At 43.7% G+C, this 26,598-nt stretch overlaps 1 protein-coding gene across 3 annotated transcripts in view; it reads left to right on the top strand.

Annotated features, from left to right (window-relative positions):
* The window catches only part of PDZRN3 (PDZ domain containing ring finger 3), a 395,777-nt gene that overhangs the window by 117,052 nt on the left and 252,127 nt on the right, over positions 1-26,598 (top strand). The window contains exon 1 of one of the 3 annotated variants that reach the window (XM_029601107.1): positions 16,421-16,438. The exons of the other annotated variants lie outside the window; for them this stretch is intronic. The gene's annotated coding sequence lies outside the window, so the exon portion shown is untranslated. Of the gene's footprint in view, positions 1-16,420; positions 16,439-26,598 lie in introns of those variants that run through there. 3 annotated transcript variants of the gene reach the window in all.

The following is a 26,598-nucleotide window of genomic DNA, read 5'->3' as shown; positions in this document are numbered from 1 at the left end:
TTTAAATCATGGAGAAATTTCATAGCAAACTCAAATTATGTAAGGAAACATGACAGGTTTATCATAAGGATCAGCAAGGCCTTTGAACCATAATGGAACAATATAGCATTAGTACATTTATAATTTTCCATAATCAAATGCTAATTGGCCTAATATATACATACAGTAGCTCAACAAGTAGCTCTTTACCATGTCCAACGTATACCCTAAATAGTCTCATATTCTTCCTGTTTGTCTTCCAATGCATAACTGATCCTTTCTTATAACCCACTAGCATTCATTACATTATGCCTGTATTCTGAGGAGATAGTTTCCAAAAATTTGCAATAGTCAATCTTGCTACATGTATTTTTATGGTATATAAATCTATTAAATAAAGAAATGCAAACAACAATAACTTTGTTTTTTTCCATTAAGCATAATAAGCCTGTACCTAGAAGCACCTGCACTACACAGGGTGCGGAGAGTTAAAAAGTGGATAGGGCCCTGTGCTTCGAAAGTCAGCTATAGGTGGTGGAGAAGGCTCTCAAGTTCCTGTGTCTAGGCGCAAGTGAAGTGTAGATCCCTTCATGATCGGTTAAAGCAGAAATGTAGAAACCACTGGTTGAACAAAGCCCAAAGAGTCCATTCTCTAATGAGAATATGGTTCTAAATAGGATCCTTCGTGTGGTCTGGAAGCCATGGTTTGATCGGTATGCCAAAAAATACCGTGTGGGTCTGTCATTATAGTTCAGGAACTAATAAGACATACTTATGCCTGGAAACTCTCTGCTGAATTTTGAAACCAGTTGCTGGATCTCCCTTCTAAGTGCTGAAATTTCCAGGTACTGGCTTGGGCAGGGTGAGTCTGCAGGATGCGGGCATGCTGCTGTCTTGTGCTGTCCAGTACCATGTGCTGGAGCTGCTCTTGGTTTAGGCATGCGTGAGCATAGCGCACCGCTGCTCACTGGGCACCGAGCAAGCAGCTTAGGGATGCACTGAAATTGCTGAGGTACTATCAGTCGGCAGGTGCTGCAGCCTGCAGGAGGCTCACAGGGACCTAAAGAAACATGGCAGCAACCCCATCATAGCCCCGGCAGAAGAAAGAGGCTGAGAAAAGGAGTCAGCCAGGAGGAGGAGACGGTAGGAGTCTGACTAACCCTCACTAATGATGGGGGAGGTGCCGAGAGAGGTCTCATGGGAGCAGCGGCATATGATGGCCATGAGGGACAGAGAGCTGGCTCAAGCTCCTTGTTGAGTCACCATTGGATGATGAGGGGCATAGGGAGAGAGGCAGAGGACTGGGGATCAAGTAGAGAGAGGAATAGAACTACAAAGAGACTTTTTGGCTTTTAAGAAAAAATTGAAAACATGACTGTTTAAACAGGCCTATGAGAGCAATAATTTAAATTAAGTGAGTTATCAGAATTAGGTTAATGTAAGGAGATAAAATAGAATTGGAAAATAAATAATTGAGGCCATTCTTAGCTATTTTTACTTATGAAATATATTGCATTGTTTTATTTTTCTGCTGTTTTTTTATGTTATCGCTTATTTTAATGTAATTTTTATGATTTTGGGTTCTAATATTTTTACTATATCTTATTTTTTTGTTGTAAACCGTTGTGCTTGGGACTGAATGAAGGTATATAAATATAATAAATAAAAATAAGCTAAAGCAGGGAGAAGAGAGGGAGAGAACTGGGCAGAATTAACGTGCATACCTGTGGAAGAGGAAGTTTGCACTGCTGCCAAAAGTATCCTCGCTGATCTACCCAGATCTCCGGGTGAGCAGAACTGAAAGGTTCCCAGATTTGCACATCCTGAGGGAGGACATGAGGGAGAGCATTTAATCTCTATGGATGGCTCTGAAGGAGAATGCCAGAGGGGGGTCAGCCTTAATGGCCTGTGCAGGCTTTTACTTTGGCTTTCAAGTCCCGGCTTTTGTCCAAATATTGCAAGATGGTGATTTTTATGTTTTTGCGTACATTCTTTTCATCTCCAGTGGATTTCATGGCCATCTGCTCCATTCCATTTCTTTTGCAGGCAGATGGACAAACTCCACTGCAATTGATCAACGTCATTAGAGATGTGATTCACAAAACAGTGATGTGGGGACTGTAGGGGCTGTGGTGTTACCTATTTTCCATTAGACGAAGGGAAAAAGTAATTAGTGGTTTCTTTTTATCTGACAGCTGTACCCAGAATATTGACGCTATGGCTTGTGGTGCTACAGGACGAAATATCCCAAAATAGTGAACTCAGTTTTTTAGCTAAGAAAAGCTCTCGTCCCCCAAAATAAAAATGCATAGAATGAACCCCCAGAAACATCATAGAGTGCTAGGGCTGGGCACTGACAGAGCTTTAACCAGGGGCAGCTCCAGAAGGAGGACTGATGCCCTAGCTGCTGGGCCAACCTGTCAAGCCATGGAAAGGGCTTTGCTGGACAGATCCCGGGGCCATGCCCCTGAGAGCCAGGATTGGCTGGGGTGCAGTGAAAAAGGATTCCTGGGAATCTCTCTTGCTACAGGAACTTTGCTGCAGGCTCCGAGTATCCTGTTCCCCACTTGGCTCGTGCATCCTTGAAATCTATGCACTCAGGTGAACTACGATTGGCCCTGTGAATCATGCCTAATACCTCCTGAATGTGACTGTGGCTTCCCCAGCTTCGTGGACTTCTCGGGCCCTGACTGGCAACGCTGTTCGTGAATCGGAAGCCCCATTTGTTTGGTTACAGTCATCCTGCACCCAGACTCCAACCTAGCGCCTGACCCTAGGGCGGGATCCAGACGCAGAGCCACTCCTTGCTCTGTGTTTTGATGTTAGAGAGTTTCAGATTGCTGTGGCTTCTGTCAAAGATCTCAGCCAAGAAGGGAGATCGTACATGATAGTTTGTAAGATCGTCCATTATGTGCATGAACATCGGACACCAAAAGCTGAATTTTAAAAGCCTGGCGCACGCATTAATTAGGGGATGCGTGAATGTCGGGCTTGGGCACACCGAGTGGATTTTGAAAGCCGCCCGGATACGCCCGTCAATGCCACAGTGCGCACTTTTCTGACGTTTACAGAAGGGAGCGGGGGTGGGGACGCGGTCTGGGCACGGCATGGGTGTTTTGGGCTGTGAAGCTGAGATGTGCGCATAAGTACTGTACTTTCAAGCTCCAGCGCGTACCAATACCCCCTGCCGCGTAACTTTACTTCTGCTATGGATGTTGTGTAAGTTATAAAATAAAGATAAATAGGCAGATCAGTGGGGTTTTAAGGGTCGGGATAATTGGGGAGAGTGAAGGCTATTAAAACATGGGGGTTAGGAAGATCTATCTGTTGACTGGGCAAATTGGGGACGAGCTGGTAAAACTGGAAATGGTATTGGCTTGCACCCCTTTTAAAATCCTCCAATTTACGTGGCAGAAGCAGGCATTTGCGTGCACCCACTTAAAATTTGGCACACGTGCGCGCGACCAAGCTATTTTATAAGGTGGGCATATACGCGTGCAAGTTATAAAATAGCCGCGTCCCTGAGCAGGAGCTGAGAAATACGCGCACGTGTACGCCCGCGTGCTGGTTTGAAAATTACCGTCTAACAGGTGAATTTTAAAAGCCTGACTAGCACCAAAATCTGGAGATACGCACACAGGTTGGACCAGCGCGTACTGAGCAGATTTTATAAGCCGCTCGTGTACGTCCGTATCTCCCGCTGCATACACACACAAACAAAAAAATGTTAACTAAAGTGAGCGTGTCAGGGCCAGGCCAAGAGATGAGCGCGTAAATACTTACACGCAACTGGTACGCCGGGGTCCCCTGCTGCATAATTTTACTTCTGTTATGGTTGACGTGTAGTTTTAAAACAAAAAAGTTTAGGCAAGTCAGTGGAGCTTTAAGGTCGGGGCTAACGGGGATTTGGAAATCCTAACAATTGGGTGTACTGGGAAAACAGCAAATGGCATTGGTGCACATCCCTTGTAAAAATGTTTCCACTTATGCGGTAAATACAGAATTTGCACGCACATGTGCACATCCGTTTAAAACTGAGCACGCGTGTATGCACATGCAGGCCATTTTATAACATGCACGCTTATACATGCGGATATTATAACATGGATGCGTCTCTGGGCGAGGGCCAATGAACGCGCGCACGTGCGCCCATGCACTGTTTAAAAGTTACCATCTTTGTGCATTTAATAGCTGGTTGATATTACGTGTGAAAATATTTCCTATGTTTTTGCTGCTGCTGCTGCTACTGCTGATTGTAACTAAAAATACGTAAAAAACTATTGTTTTGCTAATGCATGGCTAGTTTCTCATGTAGTGCTTCAAGTTTAACCAACATAAATGAATTTAATACACAGCAAATAATTCTGAAATCGTTGTAAGGTTTAGATGTTTGACTGTTCTGGTTGCCGCATCTCAAAAAAGATATAGTTGTGCTGGAGAAGGTACAGAGAAGGGCAACCAAAACGATAAAGGGGATGGAACAGCTCCCCTGTGAGGAAAGGCTGAAGAGGTTAGGGCTGGTCAGCTTGGAGAAGAGACGGCTGAGGGGGGATATGATAGAGGTCTTTAAGATCATGAGAGGTCTAGAATAGGTATATGCGAATCGGTTATTTACACTTTCGGATAATGGAAGGACTAGGGGACACTCCATGAAGTTAGCAAGTAGCACATTTAAGACTAATCGGAGAAAATTCTTTTTCACTCAATGCACAATTAAGCTCTGGAATTTGTTGCCAGAGGATGTGGTTAGTGCAGTTAGTGTAGCTGGGTTCAAAAAAGGTTTGGATAAGTTCTTGGAGGAGAAGTCCATTACCTGCTATTACCGGTAATTAAGTTGACTTAGTGAATGGCCTCTGCTATTAATTGCATCAGTAGAATGGGATCTTCTTGGTGTTTGGGTACTTGCCAGGTTCTTGTGGCCTGGTTTGGCCTGTGTTGGAAACAGGATGCTGGGCTTGATGGACCTTTGGTCTGACCCAGCATGGCAGTTTCTTATGTTCTTATTAACATTCCTAAACGCTTTAGACCAGGGCCAGATTTAAGATTTTGGCGCCCATAGATAGAGAGCCGTGGCTGTGTCATTTTGAAGCTGGGCCAGCACATGACCCTCATGCAAGCCTGCATATTTGGTGCCTTCAAAATTTTACTCCTCTAGGCACTTGCCTGTGTTTCCTAAAGCCGGGCCTGCTTTAGGGAGTACGTTTTTGCAAAAGCAGTGGTTGGCCTAGTTTCTGATTCAGTGCACAGCCCTGATAGGTAGAGCCGTCCTGAACCTTTGTATATTCTGTTTTTGCTGACCCTGAAAGCAAGGGTTTGGGTTTGCCGTCTCACTGAATGGCCCATGCCACTGGGTGCTCCTACCACCTCCAGTCAGTGACTCAGAATGCCGAAGTACATAAGGCGAATTCAGACCTTCCCGTATCTGCTGAAGATAAAACAAGTGTGCAGGTAGTTCCTGTACAAAATCGTGGTTCCCTTCCTTCCTTTTATATTTTATTTACTTTAATAATCTTTCTGCATGCAAGGGCTAAGCATCTGAAGCTGAACAGAGACTGTAGGTTGATACTAGATATATGCTTTTTTTGTCTTAGGACCTGTGTGCTGCCCCACCTACTGAATACCTACAAAATATAAGTCCTGACAGGTTTGCGTGATCCTCTCCAGCAATCTTTTTTTCTTCTCTTCTGATGTACATGTGCTAAGTAGCCTGTGATAATCTCTGGATAAAAAAAAACAGCCCACGTTGCTTTATAGGAGATATAATTCATTTTCAGAAATTCCATGGTTGAGTATTTGTAAATTATGTAGCAACAGTTCAAAACTTTAGCGCGGCTCTTCGGTTGATATTTGCGGATTCAGCCTTTCTCGTCTGATAGCCACCCATGTTCGAGCCTGTAAAAGGGTCGGCCCTGAACCCTTCCTGCCACTCGAAACCTACCTGATGTAGGTCCCCTTATGAAACGCATTCCTCTCCTATGTGAGCTGCTGTACAAATCTATATGGGATATGTGTAATTAAGTAATTTATTTTTTATGAATTGGAACATTCATTTGGAATTGGAAGTAGCTCACTAGTAAAAACAGACCTCCCATATGTTTAGTTACAGTTTATCTCTTTGGAATTTAAGACACGCTGCATTCCTGAGTGCGTGTGGTATCCATCAAAGCTAGATTCCGCTTTTGGCACTCTGTTGAAGCAACATCTTCACATGGATCATTTAAGCAGTATGCGTGAACTTTGGGATGAACATTCAAAGACTCTTGGTTGTAAAATAGGGCCCTGCAAGTTTGAGTTTAGCTTGATATTTAAAAAAAAACAAACCCAACTTTATTTATTAATATTTCAAATACTCAATAAAGGTAATTTAACTTCAGAGACAATGTGAAAATGAAAATACAATAATAGCATGTCACATAATTAAAGAAAAAAAAAAGATTACATTTATCTCCACTTATGTAAGCTCAAAACTAGGGAGAATCAAGGGTAATAAGATCATAGCCCTTTCAACAAGAAGAAGAAAGGCTCTGAACAATCATTGTGATCTGAATATCCCATAGTCAAAATAGGACAAATCTAATCACGAGCTCAACCTTCAAGCAGCCTAGCTTCTAGTACACCTAGCCTGCATGGTGTACTAGATAAGAATCTGTTTTTCTCAGCCTTCTTCTAAGGAAATTGTTCAGTTGTTAGATTACATTAATTACAATTACATTTATATTCTGCCCTTTTCCAAATTGGACTCAGAGTGGCTAACAACATTATAATAACAATATCCACCACATACCCCTTAGAACTATAGATTTGAAATTAGCAGTTTATAAATTTAAAGGAATGAATGAATAGAAATATCAACAATTCAAACCTGCAGTATCACCAATGTCCCTCCCTACTTTCATTAGGGGCAAAGGAAAAATTAACTTCCAGTCAGATAAATCTAAAAATAACACACAAAAAACCACCTTCTCCTGCTCCTAATTTTTCCCAAAGGAGCAACTCCCTTTGCTGGTGACCTTCCCCCACAGGGGGCTACTATTTAGTGTCGGCCTGTGATGATATCAGCAGAGGAGGCTGATCCAAATGCTGGTATGAAAGACGAGAGCCAAGCAGGGTCAAGTACTCTCGTCCTGCGGGATGCTGCAGAGATAACACAACTCCACACAGCCCTCCACTCAAAACCAATTAAAAGTGCCGTTAATTTTAATCACATATTTACAGGGATACTCTCAAATAAAAATAGCCCTCATTTTAATCTCATTTTGCCATAAACTCTTCTTTACTTCTGTTCCAAGCATCTTGAAATAGCATCAGAAAAACTCCTGATTTTCTAATCAACAAAGAGAGCCTCGTGTTTTTACAGGAAATAATTTTAAAACCCAGTTTTTGTTGGGCTGCAATACAAAAGTACTAAAAAGTGTTGCATTACCCAAAATGTGATCAGTGACCCTTCTGAGTTCTTCGGTCAAGTGGACTGCCTGACAGGGAGAGTCCTCTGAAAGAGAATCCAATAGCTCAACGGGTTTAGATTTAGACGCAGGCAAGAAATAAACATTTAGCAGTGGAGGAATGGCTTCAGTTGAGGCTTTCAAAATTGCCTGCAAACAGTATTGAAATAATGCCAGTGAAGAAGCAATTTTGAAAACAGGAAAATTGTTTCTTCAGAGAAAAATGCAAAACTTAGCGAATTCTGTTAAAACAAGGAACCGAAGACAAGCATTTTCTTTAATGATGGTTCGGTTAGCCAATGAAAGACTTACTAGATGTTGATTCACCAGAGCCATAGCCGGGCCATGTGGCACAGCACCATGAAGGGGTCTTTGAATTTTATTTTCACTCAGCAGTTTCCTCCGGCTTCTTTGGGCTTCCAGCTCAATCAGAACCAGTACAGAGATCCTGGCACCAGGAGCCTTCATGCATAACTCCCAGGGATCTGTTTTTCTCCTATCAACTTTATTTACTCCAGACATTGCAGTGTCAGTCCTGGGCTAGGGCCATGCACCAGGGTTCCCTTCAGAACTCTACAATCATAGGCCCCCAATCCAACCATTAGGTGTCACCCCTTCCCTGTCATGCCCTCCCCACACACAATTAAAGATTATTCTGATTTTACATGAAAAAAGGCATTCTGAGGTAAAAATATAATCTACAAATGTATCTTATATTTACATGCATTGCTGTGGTGCTAACAAAAAAAAGGCACTTGGAACCAATATGGTATTAGATCTATGGTAACATGCTAGGTGTAGGCTTGGCCCTCAGAAAGCCACGAGTAAACTGAATTACAATTACAATATATTAAACCTCCCATATCAAAAGAGCATTAACTGCCAGCATTCAATCCTGCCTATGAAAAAAGAACATTGCAAATATTACACCAGGTCCTCAACACCAATACACCTGCTATTAGGAAAACAGAACAAACCAGGCTTTTATAGAGCCCAATACAGAAACTCCAAGCTAGCAGAGCACCTCACCTTCAGCCCGATCCAGTAAAGTCCGTGGGAGAGCGGACTAACGCCCGCTCTCCCGGCGCGCGCACCGGCCCCTCGCCGGTGCGAGCGATCCAGTATTTAAATGAGGCGACGCGGTGCAAACGAGGAAAAGGAGGCGCTAGGGACACTAGCGCGTCCCTAGCGCCTCCTTTTGGCCTGGAGCGGCGGCTGTCAGCGGGTTTGACAGCCGACGCTCAATTTTGCCGGCGTCGGTTCTCGAGCCCGCTGACAGCCACGGGCTCGGAAACCGGACGCCGGCAAAATTGAGCGTCCGGTTTTCGGCCCGACAGCCGCGGGCCGAATTCAAAATTTTTATTTTTATTTTTTTACTTTTTTTTACTTTTGGGGACCTCCGACTTAATATCGCTATGATATTAAGTCGGAGGGTGCACAGAAAAGCAGTTTTTACTGCTTTTCTGTGCACTTCCCTGGCGCCGGAAGAAATTAGCGCCGACCTTTGGGCGGCGCTAATTTCTTAGAGTAAAATGTGTGGCTTGGCTGCACATTTTACTTACTGGATCGCTCGGGAATACCTAATAGGGCCATCAACATGCATTTGCATGTTGAGGGCGCTATTAGGTGCCGCGGGTGGGCCGCGGGTGGGCCGCGTGTTTTCCACCCCTTACTGAATAAGGGGTAAGGGAAAACACACGTCCAGAGCAGGGTGACAGTGCGCTCCGACGGAGCACACTTTACTGGATCGACCTGCTTGTTCACACATGCTAAACACAGACAGACCCTCACCAAATTCCTAATAGAGAGAGACCATAAAGTGTGCAGACACAAACTGAACTGGAAACCACAACAAACCAGACTGTATGCAGTGCAACTATGGAAAAACAGAAATACCACTATTCCTCATAAAACATCAAATCAAATCAAGAATCATAAATCATAATAGTAAAACCAAACAAATAAAAATTATAAATATTTCAAAACAGCAAATGAATAGAACACCCAATAATTTAAAAATCTCATATCTCTATTCATTTCCAAAAGTCAAAATATTTCAAAACAGCTAATACATCAAATATCACCCAATAATTAAAACTAATAAGGATAAAAAAAAAAGTCCACTGCTGTCTATACCTGGGAAATTTTGATTTCCAGATGACCTGAGATTGTCATGGATTAGCAGGGAGAGGGGAGGGGTTGTTGCATACCAACTTTCTCCATGCTTTCTCTTACACATGCTCAATCATATAAACACACATACACACTCACGGTTGCTCTCTCTCACATGCTCAGTCATATATAAGCCATTAAGCCCGTCAAAATGGGCTACATTAAAAAAAATTTCTCGATTTGTTTTCGGACACAGCTCTCTTCTGTACTTCGTCTCCCTCACTCCTCCTCCCCCTCAGTCACTCAATCCCCTTCCTCCACTCACCAATTTTTCCTGCTATCCCGTTCAAACGGGCGAGATTCTGTCGGTCAGACCGGCACATCAATCAGAGCCGCTCTCTTCTCCACAACTTCTTACCCTTCACACTTACTGGCACACGTCCTTCCATCCCCTCTCATCTTCCCTTTCCTTCCCCTCTCACCTCATCCACAACCCCTTCCCTCTCCCAGCCCTCCTCCACTCCCTCTCTTTCTCTTCTCCACAACTTTACCCTCACTCATATCCCCTTCCCTTCCCTTCCCTCTCATCTTCCCTTTCCTTTCCCCCTCACCTCATCCACAACCCCTACCCTCTCCCAGCCCTCCCCACTCTTTTTTCTCTTCTCCCGAACTTCTTACCCTTCCCACTTGTTCAGTCATATCCTCCTCCCTTTTCCTTCCATCCCCTCTTATCTTCCCTTTCCTTCCCCTCTCACCTCATCCACAACCCCTTCCCTCTCCCTCAGCCCTCCTCCACTCCTTTTTCTCTTCTACAGGGCTGGCTGTACCCTGCTGAACGTGGGAGATGCAGAGGGGGAGGGGCTCCGCTACGGGGACCTGCCTCTCTCCTTACCTCCCTCCCAGTGTACTGTGGTGACCCAATGGGTGAGATTTGTTCTGCTCCAGCCATCCCTACTCCCTCCCCCCTTCCCCGGCGGTGGACGGACTGGCTTGGCGACTCTTCTGCCCTTTCCTTCTCTTGTGCGTAACGGTCCGGCAGTCCCTACTCCCTCCCCCCTTCCCCGGCGGCGGACGGACTGGCTTGGCGACTCTTCTGCCCTTTCCTTCTCCTGTGCGTAACGGTCCGGCAGTTCCCTACTCCCTCCCCCCTTCCCCGGTGGCGGAGGAATGGGCTGAGCCGTTTCTCGGAGCGGCGACTCGTCTGCCCTTTCCTCCTCCCCTCTGAGACACCCAGCACGTCACGCAGAGCTCTCTGGTCCACACATGCACGGTAGAGCTGCTCCCTCCCCTCTGTGACATCCAGCACATCGCACAGAGCTCTCTGGTCCTCACATGCACGGTAGAGCTGCTCTCTACTGTGCATTTGCAGGCTGTCGGTCAGAGCTCATTTACATTGTAGATACACACACATGCACGCTTGTTTGCTCTCTCATGTTCAAATATATACACACACATACACTCGTTTCGCTCTCTCTCACACTCAGTCATATACACACACGTTTAGTCTCTCTTACATGATAAATCATATACACACAAAGGCTCATACTCTCTGTCACAGGCTCGGTCATTCACATATGCTCATATGCTCTCTCTCACGCACGCTCAGCCATATACCCAAACATACTTGTTTGTTCTCTCATGCTCAAATATACATACACTCATTCAGTCTCTTTCATATGCTCAGTCACACAAATACACTCATAGACTATCCCTCACATGCTCAATCATAAACACACATACAGGCTCTCTCTCACATGCTCAGTTATATATGCTCATACCTCTCTCACATGCTCAATCAGACACACACTCGCTCATACCTCTCTCTCTCACATCCTCAGTCATACATCTACTCGTATAGGCAGTCTCTCTCTTATCTAGCCTCTAGGTATGCTGAAGCACAGCGGCGGATTCCCGAGGACGACTGGCCTGGGGATTCGCTGCCAAGGCGGGCCCAGGACGCATCACATGCTCTGCTGAGCATGGTTCCGTCACAGCCGCGCATGGCAGACCACGTGACTGGAACGACCGGCCCACCGGGGGCTGCCCGATCCCCCGATAGACCAATCCGCCCCTGCTGAAGCATGGGGAAGGGAGGTCAGTGTTTCTTGGTATTGTGTGGGCCATACTGCTGCTGCTCATTGCTGCTCCTTGAGGCTCTGCCGGCCGTGCTACTTTTCATTGCCATGCGGGGAAAGGAAGGAGGAAAAGACTGATCCATTTTGCAGCCCTGGGCCTGTGCTGCTTAGCACCACTAGGGCAAGGGGAGGGAAAAGGAGGCCAATGTTTTTTTGCTGTCCTAGGGGCGGCGCTACTGTTTATTGCCAAGGTGGGAAATAGAGGGGCTAGGAGTATGGGCCGTGCTGCTCTTCATTGACCTGGTGGGAGGAGGAGATTGGTTGTTTTTAAGGCTCTGTGGGCCATGCTGCACTTTACTGCCAGGGTGGGGGGATGGAGTTGCAGACTGGAGGTCGATAGTTTTCGTGTAACAGCATGCCTAGTGGATGGGGCCTGTGGCTGAGGCCTCGTTGACCATAGGCTAGCTATGGCTCTGTGATCCACATATTAGTCCCCTTGAGATGTTCGTTATGTTTTTTCTTAAATGAAGAACCAAATTCTCCACTCTAGATGTAACTGCAGTTTTCCAGTTTGGAGATGGCAGTCCAGACCTCTTGCAAAGCAATTTCTTTTGGTTTCTCTAGCGTGTTTTGCTGGCTGATATCTTGCTGCAAAACTTTACCAGCGGGAGCTTGTGCAAAATCTCCATCTTGTAGTGCCAACACCATTTTGCTCTTGTGCAGTCTTATTTTATTTATTTATATATGAACTTTTATTTACTGACGTTCGTAAAACACATCACGCCGGTTTACAATGAACTGAAAAGAACGGAAAAATTACAATGAACAAGGAGAGGGGAGAGGGGGGCAGGCTAGAAGAAGGAGGCACCATTTGAGAAAATATCAGGCCCAGGTGGGGGCTTAACTCCAAGATCTCTGAATTCCCTTCAGGTGAAAGGCAGGAGAGGAGGCCCGCTAAGCTAAATAACCTGGCGGATTGCAGCATTGTGTGCCGAGATCATGACTTTAATCCATCCATCTGGCCAGCATGGCAGGTTCAGAAGCTTCAAGGAAGTTCTGCGTCTTCCCCTTACTTTTCTAAGAATGGGGAGGGGTATTGCAGAAGTAACTGATAGGGATGTGCATTTACTCTGAAACGACATGAGAGAGGCAACAGAACAGCCTGTTTCGTAACACGTCAATGCAAAATAAAACTCAAAACTCTCAATGAAATTCATTTTTTAAAAATGTTATTAAAAAAATAGCAAGAACCCACCCCAGCCCAGTCTTCTGCTACTGCAGCAAAAAACTCAGGATTACTGAAATTTGAAAAGGCGCCCCCTCCCTTGGGCCTTTCCCTATGCCTCTCGCATTTCCTCCCCCCCCCCCCCCCGATTATTCTTACCTCGTCGGTGGGTGGGGAGGGGGGGGGCCCTGCCCTGCAGGTCCTAATTTGAAAATAAGACTGGCTGGCCCTTAGGTCAGCACCATTTTATTGTACATCAAAGAAATGAAAAACAAAAACCCTGTGTGTAAAGAAACAAAATGAAGTATATTATTTTTTACTGCACACCCGCAGTAAATAATGTGGCAAAATGGGCAGAGGGAAGTTAGCATCCATTTGGTGGCGGACATTATGGCTATGCAAGGTTTAGGAATTCATAATGAAAAAAAAAATGCCGCAGCTCTCCAATTAATCTATAGCAGGAAACTTGAGAAAATGCACCGACGCGTATCACCATTATCTAGTATTTACTGGACCCACGGTGCTCTAAACTTACGCAGTAAAGGCTACATAGATCAGAAGGGATAGTGATCTTTAACTGTAATTAATGAGGCTCTTTTTATGGAGAATTTAGCCTTGGCTTGGGATTAACCTCCTTACTCTTGCTGAAAGTTCCAAGGGATCTTTCATTTCCACAGAGGGTGCAGGACCCCATTTCAGCAGAAAGACAGTGTTGGTATCCTTGGGAGCACGCTATTCTGTGACACCACGTTAGGTATTGATTACTAAATTCAGAGGAAACGATGCCCTGTGGGCAACTCCACTCTTTGAGTACTGCAAACCGGGTAGATTTTCAAGGTTTCTGTAATGATTATGCATGAGATCATAGGTGTAGGGAGACTGCGAAGCTTGTGGTGCACCAGAAGGGACAATCCTTACCAGACCCTATCCTCCTCTTCCTTAATCTTCCCACACGCAGCAAACCCGGCCCGGACTCCAATCTCTGCCACCTCCTTCCCCAGCACAAGACTACTCAGATCCCCCAGACCTCCCTTGCCAGCAGCAGAAGAGGCATTTACCTCCTGCCAGCCTGCCCATTGCTGTCAAAATTATGCCCTTTTGATACCACATCGCGCTTTGACAGCCCCAATTTGCGTTGCTGCCATCAAGTAGATCATGTGGGGCATAGGGAAAGAATATTGGGGCGGATTTTAAAAGGGTTACGCGCGGAGGCAGGCACAACTTAAAAATTAAAGGTAAGGGGGGGTTAGGTAGGGCTGGTGGGTGGGTTAGGTAGGGGAAGGTGGGGGCGGGGTGGAAGGGAACGGAAGAAGGCTGCACGGCTCGGCGCGCACAAGTTGCACAATTGTGCACCCCCTTGCGCGCGCCGACCCTGGATTTTATAGCATGCCCGCGGCTGCGCTTGCATGTTATAAAATCGGGCATATATTTTAAAATCTGGCCCATTATGAATAAGCCCCTACTCCAAAAAAGTTGAATATATTATTTAATATATAGTAGGCACCGAAACAGAAACTAAATGCAGAAGACAGAGATGGAAGGGTGAAGCAGGAGTATTTGTGAATTCTTGAAAAATTTACATTGTTTATAGAATATAAAAATGTCCTCAAAAAATCATATGTTCCAATAAGTAAACAGAAAATAAATTTGCTATTTTTTTTCTACCTTCATTGTCATGAGGTATTTTTTTCTTAGTTTTATTTATTTTATTTTATTTTTTTGCTGCTTTCATCTTTTTCTGTGTCTTAACTTTTCCAGGTCTCTCCTGTTTTTATTTTCATCCTCTTTGTTTCTTCATCCATTTACTCCCTGCATCTTTGATGTCTTTCTTTAATCTCATTTTCTTCTCTCTTCAACTCTCTCTCTTCTATTCTGTATGAGGAAGAGTGGACTAGTGGTCAGAGTAAAGGGATGAGAACCAGGGAAGCGAGTTTTCAAATCCTGATTTTACCATAAAAGTCCCTTTGAAAATTACCTTTCCTGTGTGTTCTGTTTGTGAACAGTGTGCACCAATAATGACATCTTGTGTCCAGATTCAGGGTGAGATAAATACCAGGTTCCTGATGGGGTCATGGTTTGTGGTCCCTGATTTAGGACTTCTGCTGCGGTGGGCTGGGTTAGATGGATTTGGTGGGGGGAGGGGATTACAAATTGGAGGAACCCCCCTTCCTCCCCCAGGTAGATGCAAATGAATGCTTAAGGCCGATACTGATTGACCTGGAAAGCCAAAAAAGCAGGTAGAATTGCTGGGGTCCATGGGAGAGTGATGGCTATCTCCTTCCTTGCCCCCGAGTTGGTCCCAAAAGAACAGGTCAACATTTTGCAGAATTGGGAGTCTTAAGGGAAAAAAAAGAAGAAACAACTAGAAATCTCAAAATTATGAGTATTTTGTTGGTGCAATTCATTTAGCATTTGTGCCAAATTTAAGATTTTTTTTAAAAGATGACAACATTTCCATTATCCCGCAAATATCGATCTTCAAAAATGATTTAGTTTTCTTGCGTAGTTTAGAAACTGCACACTTTTTACCCAAAATGCACTACGCCCATTTTGAGATGTGCAAAGAGCCCTTGGGGACTGCCTCTTAGCTCTTTACACTCATTAAACAACATTTTCTATTATGGAACAAGATAATTAATATAATAATTTATTTTTTTTTTTTTAAAGAGGGGAGGAAGTATCTGCTAGTGATAGTACACAATTTCTTCATTCTGACACCCCATGCACCCTAGTTAATAAGTTAATGCCATATGTGTCAACTCAGACCCCCTACGTTATATCGATAAGCACTTTCTGATTGGTCATCATCGCGGCTTTTTAGAGTTCAGTTTACCCAGTTTGAGCATTTTCACATGTTGCCCTTGCCATATAGAATGCCTTTCCTATAGAGATACGAGGTGGGCAAGATTTGAAGGTTTTTAGAAAACAGATTTGAAGCATTATAGTATAATAAACCTCATTTAAATGTGTTTACTTAATTCAGGAGAATTCTTTTATCTGTTTATGTTTATTACTTGTGATATTTTTGTTTTTGGATGTTTTATTTCCTTATGCATATTTTAACTGTAATCCAAGTTTGGACATATGTTTGGAAATACGGAATGTAAAATTGAATAAATTACTTCCTTCTGCTTATGTGCATGAGAGAAAATATGGGGAAATATTTATCCAGCAGTAAATCAGTACAGCCTGGTGTCAAACGTATTGTCTGCAAAAAGTCTCTTACTGATCTAGCACCACTATCTTGTACCCATCAGGACAAATTTCAAAGCACTGTAGCTGGGGAGATTGGCATGTTTAAAAAATGATCCTGTTCAGCCCAGCTGAAAGTATACGGGCTTCTATAATGCGCACACTGTTATGCACATTAACAAGAGGCATGTTTAGGTTAGGGAGGAGAACATGCATGTACATTCAATACTAAAATGTGTGTGTGTGTGTGTGTGTGTGTGTGTGGGTGGGGGGGGGGGGGCCTTGATTCAGAAAACCCCACCCCTTCCGATGAGACCGGGAACGTGGGCAGAGTCTCTGATTGCGCTCCCTTCCCCGTGACGGTTCATCCACAAGGGTGACTATTTTGAGCACTGCTGGCCTTCAGGGTCCCGGTACGTGGGGGAATATAAAGTGAAACTGTTTGGGAAGCATAAGTGGGCCGCGCGTGAGTCTAACGACTCTTCTATAGAAGTATGTTGGCTGGGTGGGGGAAAGATCCAGTTTAATCTCGGAATGTGTTTTTCCACAGCTCATCTTACATCCGTGTATCTGGCTTTTGCATTCAGTAACGCTGACTCCTCGAGTCGTGACCATGTTTGGAGAAAGCCTTCCTCTTGCTTTCTGCCGATAAGGGTTCTAGCAGGAGTGAGGAGCGCTGATAGCTGAGCATTCCTATGCGGTGTTCCAGCGCTCTACTTTGCAGTTTAAGGCTGGATTCTGGCATTGGCCTCCCCCTTTTGATTAATAATGTGAGTCCTGGGGAAATTGTGACCATATGCTCAGTTTTTGTTTTTTTTAAAGTAAGTGAAGTCGGGGCCAGGACACATGCTGCAGGAACTCGGCTCAGAAAATATTCAGGGGAAATATTTGCAAGTCTTCAGAAACTGAAGCTGGTGATCAAATTCCGAGAAAAGACAATGCGGATTTCAGAAATGAAAGCCATCTGCTGTCTGTCAGGCATTCTGGATTTAGCTACCAGAAAATGGGGCAGAAAGTCTAACATCATTAGAAATTAATATTTCCATTGTTGCTTTGGAGAAGTAGTCGGATGGCTTTGCAGATTAAAATGTCACTGTATCCCCAAAGGGACTTATATATTATGAGGGAAGAGGGAAGTCCCTTTGGGAGGACAGTTGAGACCGAGGCTCTCAGGATAGCTTTAAACACGGCAGTGCCTCTTGCTGAAACATTTGCAGTTTAAAGTGCAGAGGGTGGAAGGACAGGAGATTAATTTTCCTGCTTGATTTATAAAGATGGACTGTGAAAGTTAAAGGCAGAACTCTCCCGGTTAAGGAATTGACTGAGCTCCAAAGAGAAGGCAAGTGGCCTACCTCGTATTCCTCCCTGTGGAGTTTGTTGTAAGTCCCAATAGATGGCTTGGTCTAGGACATCAGGATTTCCCAGTTGGTGACTTGGATGCTGAAATCAAGAGATTCCCAACTGAGGACCTAGTTTGTGACATCAAGAACCTTCGGTAGTGGCCTGGACTAAGACAAATTCCAAGGCAGGAATAGGAGGCAGCAGAAGATGTCACAGGCAAGCATTTTCTTGGTCCCAGCTTAGTTAAGTGAATCTTCATTTTTTTTACTTTCTAAAGCAAAATAAACCAGGTGATCAGTATGTACAGAAGCCTACGAAGTTACACAGTGGAAACATTTTGATTATGTTTATTCCAATTGTAAAGCTTAGATTGATGTTATCAAGTTTAATGGATTAACCTTAAAACCTATGAAATAGGTTTTAAGGTTAATCCTTCTCTTCTCTGTGATAGCCCTCTGACTCTCCTGTCTCCTATCCCATTGATTGGATGTGTCTGCCATATAATAATTAGTTTAATTTTCATTGTTTGTGTAGACAAGTCCTGAGTAGGTTAATAAAACCATTATATTGTTTGCCCTTGAATAACTTTATCCATATTGAAACAGAATTCATAAAAAAAAAAAAAAAAAAAGAAATCAGGGGATGGGGGATTTCTGATATTTCATCTCCCCATTTGTGTCGCCCTTGGGTTACTTAATATTTTTTGCAGCCAGTAGGAGGCACTGCTGCGTTATAAGGCCCTGGTTTTGGAAAGGTGCCGGCAGATCTCTTTTCTGCCTATTCTGTCTTGGTCAGCCTCAGGGCGACAAGTGGTTTCTCCATAGGTGTGCCTACACCTGTGTGCATTACTCAGCTCTTTCTGCTCCTGGTTTATGCCACCTCACCTCTATTCCTTCAGTGCAAGCGCTACCTATTCTATGCCCCAGGAAAATTCCTGGCTCGGAGTCTGATTGATTTCCTGGTTGCAAAATGTACACATAATCTGGCCCATATTCAGGAAGCATGTTCTTAACGTTTGTTTCCCCTGTCTTAGAAAGAGCGCTTCACCTACTATGGGAGAGAGATTTCCAAGTTTAAGGGACTTTTGAAATCCTTCCGAAAGGAGTTCAGATGCCAGTATTAAACAAAGAAAATCTGTACTCATGTGACGGAAGATGGATGAGGAATTTTACTGGGCATACCAGAGGCCGTAAAAGAAATGTCTATTGCAGTACAAAAGCAACAGGAAATAAGATGCAAATGAGGCTCTTGCTAGATAAATATTAGAATAAGATGACAGACACTGATCAATCCAGTCCCGAACTGTAAGCTCATTTTCCCTTCTGGTCAATATTCATTCCCACCCCCCCCCCCCCCCCCCCCCCAAGAGCTGCCTTTGAAAAGCTATTTCAAAAATTAGTTCCAAGCTACTGCCTTAACCAGTGAGAGAGACCCTATGGCAGTGATTTCATATTGACTCATACCTGGGGTCTGTTAGGGGTCCTCTAAGCACGTTATAAGACTTTTTATACTTTGTGCGTGTGCTTTCCGAGGATCCTAAAAATTCCATCAGATTTGCATTGACAATCTTTTCTTCTTTTGCTCAGGCCCATCTTTTTGGAGTCCACTGCAATGCCAAACAACTTGGGGGAGCGGTGGCATGCCTTTAGTTGTCATATCATGCAAAAAGATTGCACCTTTGAAAAATGGAATATTTCACCACTAGCCCTAAATAATACCGATTGGACCAGGTCACCTTCAAAGAAAACTTCTAGCATTTGAGCAGTATACAGGAAATGATGCCCTTGTGAAAAGCGAGAACAAACAACACATACCTTCCGAGAGGGTCTATACCCATACCTCAGTGTAGCTCTGCTAAAAGCAAACCATTTTCTTGCGGTAGTATCTATTGTTGCAGTGAGAGCGAGAGATTGTATCAAGTAGTCTGGTTATTAGCAATTCAGAGAAATATATGATCTTTTCTCTCTTCTCGATATCTAACAGCATACCTGTTAACTAGACTGTTAGCTCTGAAGGAAACGGGTCTGGATCCTGGGACAGAGAAACAGGTATGACTAGATTAGATTATTTAATTATCTTGTCCAATGAAGCAGGTGTGTGGTGTACATGGAATTGCACTGGGGTTTGTTTTTTTTAAACAACAAATTGGCTGCAAAAAACATCCTAAACTTATAAAGCAAGAAATGGGATTTTTAGACCAGCTTTTCAAAAAGTGCTCAAGGCGGCTTAAATCATTATTAGTAATTCAGTTCCTGTCTCAAAGAGCTTACAATTTCAGTAGATGGTTGAGGCAATGGGTGATAAAGGAAGTTGCCCCATGTCATGAGCGTGTTGGTAGGAGAAGTAGGATCTGACCCCTGGATTCCATAAATTCAGACACTGATGTGGCTTTTTCTGTACGTTTATATCTGATAATTTTACTTGTACTATGTGGGTCCTATTTGCTTTATTTGAAATATGCAGTGTTATTGTCTTATGAAAATATGTAACTATTTTCTACACATCGGTATATTAAAAAAGAATTAAATAAAAATAAATAAAAAAAATATGGATAGTGTTTATGGGGGCAATCCTCAAATGGGTTTCCATGCATAAACCCTGGTTTTATGTGTGAAAATGGCATTATGAAAATTGCTCGTGGAGTGGGGTTGTATGCACAAAAGTGTGCACAACAGCCTTTTCGTGCGTACTTTTTCACACGCAACAGAGGTGATCTGGGGGTGGAGCTTGGGCAAGGAGAGAACTGACGCACATGCTTAGATTTTCAAAAGAACAAGTGTAAGTAAGTATGGGTGCCCAGAGCAGGTGTAACTTTGTGCATGCATGTTGGCACCAATTCTGCATGCACCCACAGATTTTCAAGGCAGATTTATGTGCATAAATCCATTTTGAAATTGTGAGTAAAATCTGAGGCTTAAATGGACCTGCAGGTTGTTTCCACAATTGCCCTCAGTAAGGTCGGTTAATTGTATTATTTATTTAATATTATAATTATCAATTGTGCATTTGATTACTTGTTGATGAATTTAATTTTGTAATATTTATTTTGTTTCTGTGCGTTTCAGAGCTGTTTTTATAATAATGTATAATGTAATATATTCACCTGTAGCGATGTATACCTGAATAGACGATCCATAGATAAAAATGACGTTGATGGCTCTCAGCCTGTCGCTCCGATCTCTAGGGCTATTCCTTCCCATTCGAAAGTACAGAACAGAGTGACTTGCATGTCACGTCTTAGGCTGCCTGTCATTTATCTTTCTTTCATGTCTGGCACTCACATTCATTCAGCTTAAATGTGTTGTGGTTTTTTTTTTAACTCTTTATTTCAGACTCCAAAGAACATAAACATAAAGAACATAAAAAATTGCCATGCTGGGTCAGACCAAGGGTCCATCAAGCCCAGCATCCTGTTTCCAACAGAGGCCAAAACCAGGTCACAAGACCCTGGCAATTACCCAAACACTAAGAAGATCCCATGCTACTGATGCAATTAATAGCAGTGGCTATTCCCTAAGTAAAATTGATTAATAGCCATTAATGGACTTCTCCTCCAAGAACTTATCCAAACCTTTTTTGAACCCAGCTACACTAACTGCACTAACCACATCCTCTGGCAACAAATTCCAGAGCTTTATTGTGCGTTGAGTGAAAAAAAATTTTCTCCGATTAGTCTTAAATGTGCTACTTGCTAACTTCATGGAATGCCCCCTAGTCCTGCTATTATTCGAAAGTGAAAATAACCGAGTCACATCTACTCATTCAAGACCTCTCATGATCTTAAACACCTCTATCATATCCCCCCTCAGCCGTCTCTTCTCCAAGCTGAACAGCCCTAATCTCTTCAACCTATCCTCATAGGGAAGCTGTTCCATCCCCTTTATCATTTTGGTTGCCCTTCTCTGTACCTTCTCCATCGCAACTATATCTTTTTTGAGATGCGGCGACCAGTGCATCTCTCCAGCAGTATCAAACAGTTTGTCCAGTACATTGTGCAAAGCTAGATTGAGTTGTAGCCACAATTACATAAGAACATAAGAACATGCCATACTGGGTCAGACCAAGGGTCCATCAAGCCCAGCATCCCGCCTCCAGCAGTGGCCAATCCAGGCCACAAGAACCTGGCAAGCACCCCAAAACTAAGTCTATTCCATGCTACTGTTGCTAGTAATATTAGTGGCTATTTTCTAAGTCAACTTAATTAATAGCAGGTAATGGACCTCTCCTCCAAGAACCCATCCAATCCGCCTCCAAACACAGCTACACCAACTGCACTAACCACATCCTCTGGCAACAAATTCCAGAGTCCAATCGTTCACTGAGTGAAAAAGAACTTTCTCCGATTAGTTTTAAATGTGCTATGTGCTAACTTCATGGAGTGCCCCCTAGTCTTTCTATTATCCGAAAGAGTAAACAACCAATTCACGCCAACCCGTTCTAGACCTCTCATGAGTTTAAACATCCCCACATATTCCCCCTCAGCTGTCTCCTCTCCAAGCCGAAAAGTCCCAACCTCTCTAGTCTCTCCTCACAGGGGAGCCGCTCCACTCCCCCCATCACCTTGGCCGCCCTTCTCTGCACCCTCTCCACCACAACCACATCCTTCCTGAGATGTAGCGACCAGAACTGCACACAGCATCCAAGGGAAGGTCCCACCATGGAGCGACACAGAGGCATCACAACACTTTCCGTTCCATTCACCACTCCCCCTCCAATAATTCCCAACACTCTGCCCACCCTCCCAACTGCCACAGCACACCGAACCGATGATTTCAATGCGCTATCCACCATGACGCCCAGATCCCCCTCCTGGGTGGCAGCTCCCAACATGGAACCCAACACCGTGCAACTACAGCATGGGCCATCCCTCCCTACGTGCACCACTCTGCACCTATCCACATCAAACCTCATCCGCCACCTGGATGCCCAGCCCTCCAGTCCCAGAAGGTCCCCCCGTGATTCAACTACTCTGAACAACTGTCCAATCAATCCTACTCTTCGTTTTCTGTCTTTCAGCCAGCCTGCAATCCACGAAAGGACATTGCCACCTATCCCATGACTTTTTACTTTTCCTAGAAGCCTCTCATGAGGAACTTTGTCAAACGCCTTCTGAAAATCCAAATATACTACATCTACCCGTTCACCCCTATCCACATGTTTATTTACTCCTTCAAAAAAGTGAAGCAGATTTGTGAGACAAGACTTGCTTTGGGTAAAGCCATGCTGACTTTGTTCCATTCTCTACTTATTTCAGAATTAAGGCTGCACTAAGCATCTCTCGCTATAAAGTTACTGTTTCAAGCACTTGGCCCAAAGAGCATACAAGCTAAACTTTTCAAGGAGGTACCTCCTTTTCGGGGGTCTTATGTGGCTGGTGAGGGAGAATCTGAAACTTCTCGCCATATTTGGCTTGCAGCTACGTAGCCAGCCATATCTGAGGTGTAGCAAAAGCAAAAAATTAAAAAGAGGGATAGGAAAAGGTCAACGTTAAGACAGAAAAAAAAATTCTACCATTGCATATTTCCCCTGTGGTTCTGTAAGAAGGAATTACGTAAATTAAAGAGAGAAAATACGAGACCAGCAAATGCACGTTCCCTGCCTGTTTGTAGGTCTTACCTTTACCTACACAATTTTGTTCATTCTATTGAGGGACAAAGCCAACAAATATGCACACAGCGAAGCGATCGTGAATGATTAAAGAAAAACAGATATGTGTTGCAAACAGATTTACGCCACTGTCAGGAGACTGAATCCCCCTTCACGGAAAAGTCAAATACTGGGAAACAGCCATTACTTTTGATTTAGTACCTCTTTAAGAGCTATGTTTTAGGAAAAACAGATTATGAGAAAAAAGTATTTCACTGAATCAGACTTTAGGACGACAGTAGGTTAAAGCCTGCCTTTGTTCACCAACCACACTGCTAACTTATTTTGTAGGCATTGGGGGAAAGATTATATGCATATGTACGTATTTATATCTCTGTGTGTGTGATTGTATATATAGTTTAAATTCATTATTAGACCTGCTGAAACTGATGGATTCAACGTCCTTTATTCCCACCTTTTTTTATAGTGGGGTCCAAACTCCATAAACATTTCTTAGAAAACAGCTTGCCCAGTTGGACTTCCCTGATGCCATCAGGTAGCTGGGTAGAAGGATAGGAAACTTAGCTTTTGATTAAATGCCTCTGCCTCATCATTCACAATGTGGAGGTTGAGGTAGGAGTCACGGTCAGCCTGGTCTCCCGACCGCTACCTACCCACACAGTCACACATTCATATACGTAGATCTTTCACAAGCATCATGAAACTTAGAGAGTCAAATACATTCAGAAGGCTCTGGCCCAAACAGGTTTTTCAGCTCACTTCACATTTACATCTGGTTTTCTTTATACAACTTTCACTGTAAAAAATCTTGCAGAGGTGGCGTAAGGATTTTGTACCAGGGCCAGACGGAATGAGGTCAGGGACAAATGACAGCAAATTATTTCCGATTCCAGTGCAGCTCCAGGCTTTGCCAGCCAACACCCACAAAGTGTGCGCGCCTTTTCCTCGAGCTTAAAACATCTACTTTCTTGTATTAAAGGAACTGTTTTCTTTCCTTTTCATCCAGTACAGCTAACTTATGGGGGCACCGAGCCGTACGTGTACAGTAGTCGGCAAAAGGGGGGTGCACTCCTCATCCAGTCTGATGAAAGGAATTGTAAAGTACAGTGCGGCAGAGTGCACCCAGGGTGAAGCCCAGAAGGATGTGATTAAACAGCATCAGAGCTGGAGATTAACTCACTTATTTGTGCAAACAGATGATAAAGCTTGTCATATGTACTTAACTCACAAAAATATCATCCTGTGCATGGCTTTAAGGAAACGAGTGTTCAGCCACACCCTGCGCAGAGGTTCATTAAATGTTATTCCAGTCGAAGGGAAATGACAGAGGATTTAGAAACAAAAAGTTTTCTTGTTCTCAACTAGTACCGTTCCAAAGCACTTAGGGCTGGGTGATAATTATTTGGCTTCAATGAATGTTTCAGTCTTGCCGAAAGTAGCTTTGAAAGAGTCTCTTATTTTATTCGTGGGGGGAGGGGCACTTGTCCGTCAGCCACAAAGCTATTTTACTTGGGTCTGGAAAGAGCGCCTTTCCTTTCCAGTTTCCGCTCCCCTGGCATTGTCCAAATTCAGTAAATAAGGCCAGCGTCTGCTGCAGGTCTTTTTGACCACAGTGTACCCTGTGTGACCGCAGATTCACTTTTAGTAAGCGACGCCAAGTCGTCAAGTGCCAGTTCTGAATACAGCAGTGTGATGCTGTGTTAAGGTACCACATAGAAATGCGTCTTTTGGGGGTTTTTTTTGAGCTGGTAGTTTCCTTCTGCTCCTTTAGTCTTCCAGCTGGCTCCACAAGCCTTCATTCAAAACCAGGCAGCAATCTTTCGCCGCCGCCCCTCCCCCATCCTATTGCATTCATGGGGCCTGAGTCTGGCCCCCCTGGGTGTCAGCCTGAAGCGATGACCACGCCCTTCCCTCCCCCTCTCCCCCACCAGTGGCTGTAAATTCTGCTTCCGCAGCAGCTCCAGCCAACCCAGGGACCCAACCCGAGGATGGAACTGGGGACCTTCCGCCTGGCTGGGCCCAGCACTGCCACCGAGCACGGAGCTGACTTGTCAAGGTCTTTCTATTACTTGCCGCACCAGCAACAGGTCCTTAACTGCAGTGTACCGAACACTAAGTATTTACTTACTTCTCCTATTTTATTTTCAGTTGTTAAGTATGTAAACGCCTCCTATAATCTGACAGTTATTATGGCTACATAGTTCACCTCTTTAATTTAATTGCTATATATTTATCTCATGTTATGTTACTGTTTTGTAAATATTTCAGCCACCATTTGTTGTATTTACATTTTTTTCTAATGATTGTTTTATAAAATGTATATCTCTTAAAAAAAAAAAAAATTTTGTTGAACAAATAGTGATTTTCATTATTTTCCCTTTAAGAACTATGGGGCTGATATTCAGCTCCACATAGCTAGTTACAGTAAGTCTGACTTAGCCAGCCAAAAGACACTTTCCAAATAATCGGTTGTGTTGATTGGCTGCCACTTAGCTGGCTAGCTGTTTATCTGGCTAAGGCCTAGATTCATCATTCTGCTAAGATGAGCCGCGTGATAAAAAGAGGCGGGGGGCGAAATTGTGCAGCTGGCCGCATTGCAGCGGTGCATTTTCGCCCGCAGCGGTTGCAACTGGGCCGCACAATTTCGCACCCATAGCGCCACGGGAAAATAATATAGTTACTTCCTGCAGCGCTGCCGGGACATAACTCTGCCCAAACCCTGCCCACACTCCTCCCCTTTCCCTAATTTACATTGTACTGCCGCGATGTAGCTGGTATCACATGCGGTAGGGCAATAAGGCCCTAACGCACGCAATACAGGCACATCACGGTTTGATGAATGACCCGGTTAGTCAGATAAGTGCCAATATTCATCCTTATCCAACTTAGCTGGTTATGTCTAGGACAGCTATTTGGGTATCCTTTTGTTATCTGGATAAACTTATCTAACGAACTATAAGATAGATTATATTCAGTGGCTTGGCTGTGCTGCTGAATATTTCAGCCAAGTTAGCCAGATAAGCTTATCCAGATAACTTGCTCAGCCAGATAGCTTTTGAATGTGGACCTCTATATTTTTGCTTTTCTTTTGGGAACATTTTTTCAAAGTTTTGTGAAATAGAGAACATGTGAGTTCTCCTATCCATACTAAAATATTTATACACATAGCAATTGTTAAAATTTACATTTCAGGAAGAACACAAGCTGGGCCCATACGGTCTCGACATCTGTATGAAGTCTTTCCTGTCAGAACTTGCCCCTTTCATACCATAAATACAACCGTTTATTTTGAGCAGTCTTCTTTCCCTCACCTTGGAAAATCTCAGGATATGAACAGAGCACCCACCTGAACTTAGCAAGCTTGGAACTATACTAAGGAAAACTGGAAAGAAGGGTCTTAACAGACATAAGATGACAATTCTGAACAGAGATCAGTTGTAAAAGTTAAAATAGAAATGCTGTATAGTCTATGAAAAAAACTTAAAAACCATAGCAAGTAGGGATAAGTTGGTTCTGTTTGTCCATTCGTTTCAGCACAGAAAATATTCGGTTCAGTTATTTAATTCGGCAGCTAATGCACGTAAAACGCTATTTACATGCTTAATATTGAATTTTATGCACATAA

The sequence above is a fragment of the Rhinatrema bivittatum genome, chromosome 4 (assembly GCF_901001135.1).
Source record: "Rhinatrema bivittatum chromosome 4, aRhiBiv1.1, whole genome shotgun sequence".
In the NCBI taxonomy this organism is placed as follows: domain Eukaryota; kingdom Metazoa; phylum Chordata; class Amphibia; order Gymnophiona; family Rhinatrematidae; genus Rhinatrema; species Rhinatrema bivittatum.
This window is presented reverse-complemented; position numbering and strand designations above follow the sequence as displayed.